This window comes from Balearica regulorum, chromosome 6 (genome assembly GCF_011004875.1).
Source record: "Balearica regulorum gibbericeps isolate bBalReg1 chromosome 6, bBalReg1.pri, whole genome shotgun sequence".
NCBI classification, from domain to species: Eukaryota; Metazoa; Chordata; class Aves; order Gruiformes; family Gruidae; genus Balearica; species Balearica regulorum.
This window is the reverse complement of record NC_046189.1, coordinates 3,130,038-3,140,236: the sequence shown is the minus strand read 5'-3', so window position 1 is coordinate 3,140,236 and position 10,199 is coordinate 3,130,038. Positions and strand designations below refer to the sequence as shown.

Genomic DNA, 10,199 nt, shown 5'->3' with positions numbered 1-10,199 from the left:
AGTTTCATGCCTCGGAAGATGCCCTACGCCTCTGCGGGGTGTTCTCGAGGTCTCCAGCCTTGCTCTGATAGCACAAGGAAAGGTTCGCGTAGGAGACAGACCACGAGCAACTACACCTAAAGAGCATGAGTTGAGCAATCTCGAGCAAGAGGTGGGTGTTAAGGCTCAATCCCAATGAACGCCTCCTGATTTTCACCAGACGGCAGGAGAAGACACAATGCTGGCCATCCCCACCCCATTCATAGACACGCGTACAGATGGCCCACCTGGTTCAGATGCGGTAGGGAGTTTGTAGCTAGGATGTAGGTTTTATCCTCGTCTCCTTGGGACCACCACGCACATGCAAGACCCACACCAGAATTGCCAAGGACAGGCTTGGGCCCTAGGTAGCCCCACACTCCACACCCAGATGATTTCACCGGGTGGTTTGAGGTGAAGCCAAACCCCTCCTCGCCAACATCATCGCAGTTCCTTGTCAGAGGAGAGCGAACCCTCCCCACGAACCTCACCAGAGCGGTCCTGCTTGAAAGGTCCACCTGGCGTTTGGACAAAACTGCTTTTTCACTCAAAAAAAAAAAGAAAAAAAAAAGGAAGAAATTATGAGAAAAATCTCTTTCTTTGTATGAAAGAATTGGAGAAGGCCATGGGGAAGTGTCAGGAGACAGAGCGAGGAGCTGAGCAAAGAGACACCTAAAACACTGGCAAGGAGGGAAAGCAAGGGGGTCACCAGGCTCTGTGCTAACAGCTGCAGGTTCTCCCGTTCGCATGAATAGTTCAGATGCCAGAAACCAGATTGTGCCCTCAGTAAGAAGCTTGTAAAAAAACACAACAAAACAAAAACAACCCCCAAAAAACCCTAAAAAACCTTCCTCTTTTTTTTTTTTTCTCCTACAGTTTATTATAACCCATTGAAAATTCAAATACCTTGCAGGTTTCATTTGTTTATCTGCTGCCCTAAGTAGAGATTTTGGTACACAGCTTGTAATTCCTTTGGGAAAGCAAACTGGTAATCTGATAGAGAAAGCCACAAATGGGAGAAGGCCTTCCAATTTTAAGAAGGAAAAAAAAGAAAAAAAAAGAAAAAAAAGCATTTCCTTGCAAAAAAAGGTTCATTACTCAGTTATTTCAGCATGCAAGGAAATTTAGCGAGTTCTCGGTAGGTATTTCAGCTGAAATGGGAAAGGGAGTTGTCACAGCGCCAATTGATTTGTTTGGTATTAGTTCTGCTGTGCTCTGTCAGTGTGTTTCTTCATTAAAGGACATTATTGCTGTCCTCCTGGTTCATTTACATAATGAAAATAGATGAGTTGTCAAGGCCCGCCTGGCGAGGCACCTCATCCCCTTTCATGTTGTTAGGAGGAGAAGACGAGGTGGACTCCATCCCACCACCCTGTCAATCTACCCGGGGCGCACCTTTCAATTAGGCACAGCGTCAGGAGACGCCAGGCAACCCAACCCTAAATTCTTCCTGCCCTCCGTTTCCATCGCCCTCACCCTTACGCCGCACAAGGAATAACTCAGCAAACATCTCCCGCCTTCAACAACGACGGCAGAAACGACCCGGAGCCCCCACGGTGAGATTAACAGCCAAGTACCGCAAAAATGTATAGGGCAAAGAACATCTCCATCGGCAGCACTTTGTCCGGCCCCTCGCACCGCGTGGCTCTAATCGCTGATCAGAGCCGTGCGCTCTCCCCCTTGACAGATACTACATTTCTTTTTTGTAATCCCCGTTCCTTTTGTAATCCCCGTGGGCTCCAGCCCGTGCCCAGGGAGCTCGACATGCAAGTGCTCGTGCGTGACGGAGGGAGAATGACGTTCGGTGAGAGCCGTTGACAGCTGAATGTGTTAGATGAGCGTCGACTCAATGGCATCTTCCAGCCAACGCGGTTGTAAGGCTCCAGCATCCCAAAAAGCTGCGGAGGAAAGAAACAAAGAGGCAACGTCTCCTTTTGGAGAGCATCGTCAGGGTGTTCGGTCCTTTCCCGATGCACCGAAGCATCGCAGAGGATTGGGGCAGGCTTTCCTCCATCCCAGATCTATCACTGGAGAAGAAGTCTCCTAGGAAGCCTATGAGGTTTCTGGTTCTCATCTCCTCCTCCCTGCAGCTGCCGCATCGCTCGGCGCCCCAAATTGCATAAATCTGCAGTAACAGCCAGGAGATGAAAGCGCAAAAAGGCCATCGGGGAAGTTACTGACACGAAAGGGCAAATCCCACCCTGACGGGCACCCTGCGACCCCCCGCTCGTCAGAAGGGAGATGGAAGGGGTGACAGCCAAACCTTGGGACTCAGGGTGCGATGACGGCAGGTCCAACTGATGTGGGCGCCTGCGGGCCATAGGGGAAGATGCTTCAGCCCTACCTGCTTCCCACCGGCCAAGATTTGGTTTTAGCAGCTACCCACCATTTAATGACCCCAAATCCCATTCCCATCTCATAGATTCCAGGGATTTATGCTCGAGCAGGACAGTGGTGCTTGCAGTGAGGCTGGCGAGGATAAACCACGGACAAACCTCGCCTCGGGCTTCAGGAAGATGCTGAGAAATCCCAAGTGCCTCATCTGAGACCTAGTGAGGATGGGGAAGACGGGGAGAAAAGCTGAGCGCGGAGCACCGAGCCCTTTAATTCCAATCTCTGCTTTGATACTTGTATCTTAAAATCTTTTGTTCTTGACTTGCGGGTGAGAAGCCTGGCTTTCTCTGTTAAAGGGAGGGGGAAATCGTTCTACCCTTTAAAAGCTTTAAAAGCTGTGAACTGGCAAAGGAAGAACCCACGCGCGTTCGTATTTAAAACTCCTCCGGGATTTTAAATGCTGCTCCTGAGGGTGAGGAGACCAGGAGAGTCCGCCAAGGGGAAGCTGACACCCTGGGCTTCACGGCTCAGCTTTAGCACGCTGCAAATTAAAAACAAAAACCAAATGAGCAAAAGGGATTCGAAACAACCCTGAACCCCAAAAGGAGTTTCCAAGAGCTTCACTAGAGCGTTTGCACTCAAATTGCCACCCAAGGGAGCAGCAGGACCAGTATCACCAGATGTTTGCACCAGCTTTTTCCCCTCTCTCCTATCTTGCTTCTTTTCACATCACGCTTCGGCTTTCCCGGGACCGCGTCTCCACCGCAGCAGCAGACAGGAGGAATGTGGCGCACCGGGTTTGTTTGGATAAAGCGAGAAGCGGGGATTACCGTTAGCTTTCGAATGGAAAGCTGGCACCACCCGTCAGCTCTTAGATCGGTACGAGGTTCTGCAAATAAAAACTGGACACGGGACGGGGGGAAGCCCCCCAATTCCCCAAACAAATTACGGATCCTCCAGGAGGAGTGATTAGGCAGGATGCCAAGCCGTAGCTAACGTTTTCCAAAAAAATCACTAAGTCAAAAGTCCTTAAGCGTCAGGAATTTCTCGCACGGACGCTACAGCCCGCGCGTCCTCCGATAACGGGCTAGCGGCAAGCCTAGCAAAGCCCTAAGTGGGACTTAGGTGGTCCGGGGAGCCAGCCCCGAGGAGCTGTGTATGTGGCCGCCTTTCGCCCGATGCCCTCTTGCAAATGTTTTCCCGCCGGCGAAAAGCAAAACAGGAGAGGGAAGGGTCAAAAGGAGCTAAAGGCCGAGTTCGGCTTGTTGCTGCATCCCCGCAAGGCAGACCTGCAGCGTGCCGGTAGGGAAACCCAGCGGGGAGGGTTAAATCCTCACCCGCCGAGCCCACCGCAGAGGCACATTATGCCGACAACTGCTCTTCCCGCGCTCCAACTGCTACTGAAACAGTAGTTTAAGGGTTGCTGAGACAGCCCCTCTGCTACCTCGCAGCAACTGCCGTGGGGGAACGCTCTTCCTTTGCGGAGATCGATCTCTCTTCTCTCCCCGGCAGCGCTGTCTGCTCCGCGTAGCGGGGGATTTCGTACGGAGCAAAGATAAAGAAACACAACCGTAAAACTACTTTTACAACCCGCCAGAAACAGGCACAGAGCCGGAAAGCGTTTCCTATCCCTTAACCCCTGCGCCTTTCGGGGTCCCGGTGCTGCTGCCGCACGGCGGAGCGGTCACTGCTCGGAGCCGAGAAACGCGAGCGGATGCTACAGCTCTGCTTACGGACGTACACGGCGTCACTCAGGATGACCACCACGGAGGTTGACCACCGCGGAGGTTTTCCTCCTCTGCTTGCAGACCATCTGTTCCTGCTGGCGCGGTGCAATTAGGCGGCAGCATTTAGGGAAAATCCGAAGGAACGCACGTTTTTCTGCCACGCAGCCTGCCCAGCCGGGTCAAGAAGATCTGTGACATGCCGCTGCATTCGAAACGCGCACGTTTGTTTCTCACCAAACCCGACTTAGCTCGGGCCATCGCCTGGCGGAGATGAAACTCAGGCCATGAAGTGGCTGAAGGTTTTTGCTTCAAGATGCAGAGCTGTCTACGTGGAAACATTTGCAAGGCTCAGCACTTTCCCCAAAACAACCTGAGGAGGAGAGGCAAGCGATCGTACCGAGGCTTTAGCCCAATTCCTATATAAATTGTATTCTTCCAGCGGTACTGCTTTATTTTCCAAAGTGATAAACCATAATCTCATTAGCTTGGCCCCGTTAGCAACGCAGAATCTCCCCTATCTGATCGGCAAAAGGAGGCAGGGTTTCAGAAAGTCGCCTTGCATCCTCGTTAAAGCACACGGGCAGTATTTCTTTTTTTCTTTTTTTTAGCCTTCTCCTGTTTCAACAAGACATTAGTATGTACAACGTGTGCTCTGGAACTAGTTTGGCCTAATCCTCTTCTTTGTTTGCCTTTCAGCGTTGCAGTTTTTAAATTAGCACGGCATTAGCCTGCGAGGAGAATGCAAGGCTGGCTGACTCCGAGTGAGTTAGGAGAGCCACGAGCTCTGGTTACGTGCGGCAAATCTTCCAGAAGCGAATTCTCTCCTGAGCGAGGTCCAGGAGAAGAGGACAACAGCAGCCTAGGATGGGTTTCCATCGCCAGTGACAATACAAGGCGTTAGGGATGGATAAGGCCCTATCCAGAATCATGGTTATTTTTTAATTAAGCATCTTAAAAAAAGTTGACAGCGTTTCCTGGATTTTTTTTCACATCTCTCAAAAGTAGCGACGTTTCAAGTGAAGTTGTCCAGAAGTCTCGTTATCAATAATTTCAACTTTCTGTTAAAAAAAAAAATAAATTATTGTAGTTACAACTTACTTTGACATAAGTGCTTATAAGAAACGCTCTTAAAATTACACCTATTTCAAACCCTGGGTGGGGGGAAAACCCCAAAACTCTAAGTTTTGAACTCACATTTGAATTCAAATTATTCTCCTTTTCAGATGCAGAAAATACTGTTGATTGACGCAGAGGTTCAAACACTTGGCAACGAGTCTTCTATGAGGCGAAGCGCAAAGAAAAAGAAAAATCTGCTTTTAAAAACCTATTTTTAACAGATAAAACCAATGCCACGAAAGAGATGCCATGACGTGCAACCAGCAAAGCGAGTTCCAAAGGATATAAGATATTGAGGCAGAGCTTGGAAGAAATAAAGAGAGAACTGGTGATTATCTGGAAAATAAGAATATTGATTACCAAGCACCTGTTTATCTCCATTTACCTCTTTTTTTTGGGGGGGAAAAAGTTACCCAACTGCAGTATTCCTCCAGTTTTCCTCCCTGCCGTGCCGTGGGACCGCAGAGCAGAGCCGCCGCTGAATCATTCCCTAAGCTCAGCTGCAGGGAGCTGGAACAGAGGAATTACCTCTCTAGTTAATAAGGCGATAGCTCTGCCGGGATATTCAGCCTGGAGTGAAGTTGTATTCATAAAATCCAGAGTTAGAAGAGAATATGGCGTCTGGCAGGTGCCGCAGAGTTTGCTAGCCCATCCTCGCTTGTTCGCACTGGGGAGCGTTTCCAGAGCACCACAGAATTTGCACTGGCTCAGGGTTTTATTCAACGTTTTTCCTCTTTAGTAAATTTTTGCAGATTTTTCTGCCTCTGTGCAACCTCCATAATCTAGCAGCCTGGAAGAAAAGTCAACTGCAAGGCAGAATTGCTCGTTAGGGTGGGCTGGCGTGACCAAAAAGAAATGCAAAGTAGCCCTAGAGACTGCCAGAAATCAGTGGGGGACGGCGCGCAGGCTCTGGGAGCCCTCCGGCCCCTCTGCGCGGCCGAGAAGGAGCCCTGGGATCGGGGAGGGTAACACAAAGCAGGCAGAGACCCAAGCGCTGCCCTGGTTTCCGGGTGCGGGGACCGACGGAGATGATGGCCCGTCTCCTCCATCACCGCTTTTTCCTGCCGAAAGATGACGGGAGGGAGGAAGCGAGCCTTCAGGTGTCCTCGGACAAAAAAGCCCGGGCAGACCCTCAGGGAATTTGCCAAGCAACGAGATATTTTTCTCTCCGGATTCCAACTTGCTTGATGCTAACAAAGGAGAGGTAAATTATTAAAAGCAATTAAAAATACCTCAAAGGCTATCGAGCCCCTGAAGCCTTCTGTCTTCAGAAAGATGTCCTGCTCCCACCTACACCATCCTGCTGTGATTTGTGATCCCGGTTAGCCAGGGTCCGTACCGGCTGTCAGGAGCAGAGCTTTTCAGTCCTCCTCTACCAGGTGACACCCTAGAGAAGAGCAAGAAGAGCAGTTTCCATCCTTTTGGGTTTCTTTTTTTTTTTTTTTTTGCCTGTTTTCATCCCCTCGTCCTTGAAGCCTTTCCCCCAGAACCACAGCAGCTCTGCTCAGAGGACAGCAACGCCCAGAGCGGTGGAAAAAAGGCAAAGCCCCCACGTGAAATTCCTCTCCCGCTTTCGTGCCAAGTCAGCCCGATTTTATTTGGCACGCCTCCCAAAAAAAGGCACTCAGATCAAAGGATGGAGACGAGCAGCCGGAGGGCCGCTGCACATCTGCAATGCCCTTCACCCACTATTCCCTTCCCGTCGGTTACTGGAGTTGATGGACGAACCCAGGCAAACAGAAAAATTCTCAATTCAGGTGCAAATCAGCACACAAATTGCACTGATTCAGCTAAACGAGGGGGCACCGCGTAACCCACAGCAACCTCTGCAGCTGCACGTCTTCAGCAGCCCCAGCGGCACCATCGCTTGCGGTCCCTGTTTCAATACGGCGTATTTTCAGGAAAAAACCCCACGACCTACCAAAATAAATGACTCCAGCGTAAGCGCAATTGAGGAATTACCCCAGAGTTTGCCGTCGGGTCCGTTAAAATCACCGCCGCTGGGTAAGCTGATGCCAGCGACCCTGGGCAGGAGAAGCCAGGGTTGATCTCACGGACCGACGCGCTGGGCACCAGAAGGTTTTACATCCCGCTTCATCAGACTAGCTTCTGGACAAGTTTCTGCTGGGAGGAAAAAAAAGAAAAAAGAGGAAAAAAAAAAAGAGAACATTACTGACAAATGCAAGATGACAGGGTTTGTAAGAGGTGTGGATCTATAGTCCGTGATCATTTTTGTGTTTCACTCTATTTCTTTAGCTTTAGGCTGCGCGGCACATCCATCGGCTCCGATGGTGGCTCCTCCATTAGCCCTGCATGAAAGTTATTTGCCTTTAACAAAAACTAGGAAAAAAGTCAAAAGCAAGTATTGACACCAGATGTCATTTGGACTGAAGGGCCAGGCTACACAGCGCTGGCGGAGGGGAGCCATACAGGATATTAAGCAGGTCGCCGGGTTTCAGGCATCATCTGCCGCGTTTTGAAAAGCAGGCGACATTTCTCAGGATCCCAGCATGGCTTCACGGGAGCTGCACCCTCAGCTGACATAAAAACCATTGCACCCGCTTTCTCCAGCCGCAGGATCTGGTCCCCGAATTTTCCAGCTCAGCATCCTACGATCCTGGCAGCCCTCTACTTCTTCCAAGACAACCCAAGTCTTGGCAGGAATGCCCCTCCATTCAAGTGAAAACATTCCCAATGTTGTGATTTTCCATCTATAATTACTGAACAGATTAAATTCCTCCGTCGTGAACAACCGTGATTGCTCCCTTAAGACTCCCCCGTGCACGGGTGCTTGCGGAGAGGGGCAGACAGAAATGCAGAGACGGGGGGAAAGAGGCTGAAAAAGAAAATCCCACCAAAGCGTTGACTTGTTTTTCTGGAACCGGGTTGCAGTAACGCAGCGGATTGTCCGAATTCGGTATATCCCTCGGCTCGAGACCAACCGGCCCAGGGGAGGAAGGTGGTTTCAAAGCCACGTTCTCCAGCAGGACGGCTGCTCTCCACCCGGCCTTCTGCAAGCCACCAGCTCTACGTGGAGGCTGCGGAGCCAGACGCTCCTCCTGCACAAAGCAGCACCCTTTCGCTCGAGGATCCAGACCTTTGAGAGGTGGGTCAGAAGCTTTTGTTTGAGTACCCCGGTGGGAAAGGTCGCAAGTTGCTCCTTATCCTTCTGCCCTCCGCTGCCGGCAAGCGCGTTTGAAGGCACGTGGGCTGAGCGTCCTTCCTGCAGCCCTGCCCTGGGTGGTTGCCTCCGGTCTGAGCTTCAAGGCAAATCAAGGCCATTTACCCTTTTTTTTTTTTAATTATTTTTTTAATCTTTTTTTTTTTTTTTTGCTAATAGCGCTGCGTATCGGAGTGTGAATTGCAGCCAGCAGTAATAACGCACTCGCAAGATAATGCCCCTGGGGAGCGAGCAAGGAAATTCGGGGCTGGGATACAGAAGCTCTCATCAGGCAGACGGAAGCCTCGCTAACGAAGGGTTTTGCGGCAGGGGAGGGTTTGGATTCAAGCAGCCTGACGCATCGAGCCTTTTACATCTCGTACTTTTTTTTTTCCACCCCCCCGTGCTTTCTACAGGCAATTCTTGCCAGAATTTTTCAAACTCCGCTCGGCGGCGAAGTGTTTAATCAGCGTTCAGGCTCTTTACAGGGCTGTCTCTGGGGGAACGGATTCAGGCTAGCGATAGCAAGTGGTAATTCTGGCTGCTTAATCTGGGTTGATTCATTTTAGCAGTCTGCTTAACAATAGATACCGTGTGGCCACGACCAAAGAAGTTTCATGGTCTTTACTGAGATTTAAAGTAGGTGCGAAACGCTTTAAAAATGCATCATTAAGGCAAAAGCGATAAAAGCTTCATTGCCCTAATGAGTAAAAGGATTGGGCCGAGTTCCAGAGCCATTATTGCTTTTCTCTGTAAGGTCATTCAGTGTCGCCAGACTCCTGAATTCCTGCTATAAACTTGCAGAAGAAAAGACGAGAGTCCGAAAGCTCCAGATCCTGGAGTCAAGTGATGGCGTGCGTCGTTCATACTCTTGTATGAACTTCTGCACCACCTAGGAAGGAGAAGCTTAGATCTTTCTCGCAGCCTCGGAGCATCACCTCTGTGAGGCGGTTCAACTAAAGGAATCCCCAATCTCTCTACGACAGACACTTCTTAGTCCATCCCATCCAAAGCACGTCCTCCTCCCGACCCTCTAGCCGATACTCGGACGGGCAAAAATGTTCTGCACCTGATTCTAGCTTTGACACTGTACACGTATTTCTGGTATTGCTCTGGATTTTTTAAATTTTTTTTGAGGCGAACAACAACGATAGCATGTCTTATCTCACATTATAAAGCATGACAGATGTGTTTCTGTAATACATTTTGCAATTCAGGATTGCAGTCAAGGAAAAGGTTTTGAGATGAGATAGTAATAAAATCATTTTGCATTCCTAAATCAATGCGTGCGCTGGTTTTAAATTACATTTTGTTAAAGTGATCTTTACTCCAATAGTAACGTGGGGTATTATATGAGTAACTGAAGGTCCAAGACCAGAGCTGGCTCAGGTATCGAGTTTCCAAGCCACAGTAATACCAACATTTTTGGAAAACAATGTCATTTTTAGTCCAGCTAAAAAGCAAAGAACTCCAGTATTTCTAGACCTGAAATCACACTGCAGGGGGTTGTTTCTGAGACAAGAAAATACTGCTTTTTTTCCAAACGATGTAGGACTGTCTGCCCAACACCCTTGGGCACTGTTGGCCTAAACTGGCCCGAGACACAGCTACGAAACTTATGACCCGTGTTCTCCTGAGCGACCACTGCAGATTTGGGGTTGTTCACGGGAGGTCGGGGTGGGTGGTCTGGTCCAAAGGGCAGCTGTTTCTCCGAGCTGCGGAGCTCAGCTCGGCTGGGAGACACCCGACTCAGGACACCACGTCCTAGGGCATTGCTTGTGAAGTTCAGACCTGGAAAATACAGCAGTGCTCAGTCCTGGGACAGCCGTGCAACAAAGCTGCCT

At 49.9% G+C, this 10,199-nt stretch overlaps 1 long non-coding RNA gene across 1 annotated transcript; it reads right to left on the bottom strand.

The window, feature by feature from the left end:
- Positions 1-4,127: 4,127 nt before the first annotated feature.
- LOC142602309 (uncharacterized) lies at positions 4,128-7,316 on the bottom strand. The gene is made up of 3 exons (XR_012835997.1): positions 7,117-7,316; positions 6,428-6,582; positions 4,128-5,137 (listed from the first exon to the last, which is right to left on the bottom strand). It is a non-coding gene; the product is annotated as an uncharacterized LOC142602309 (long non-coding RNA).
- Between the last annotated feature and the right edge of the window lie 2,883 nt (positions 7,317-10,199).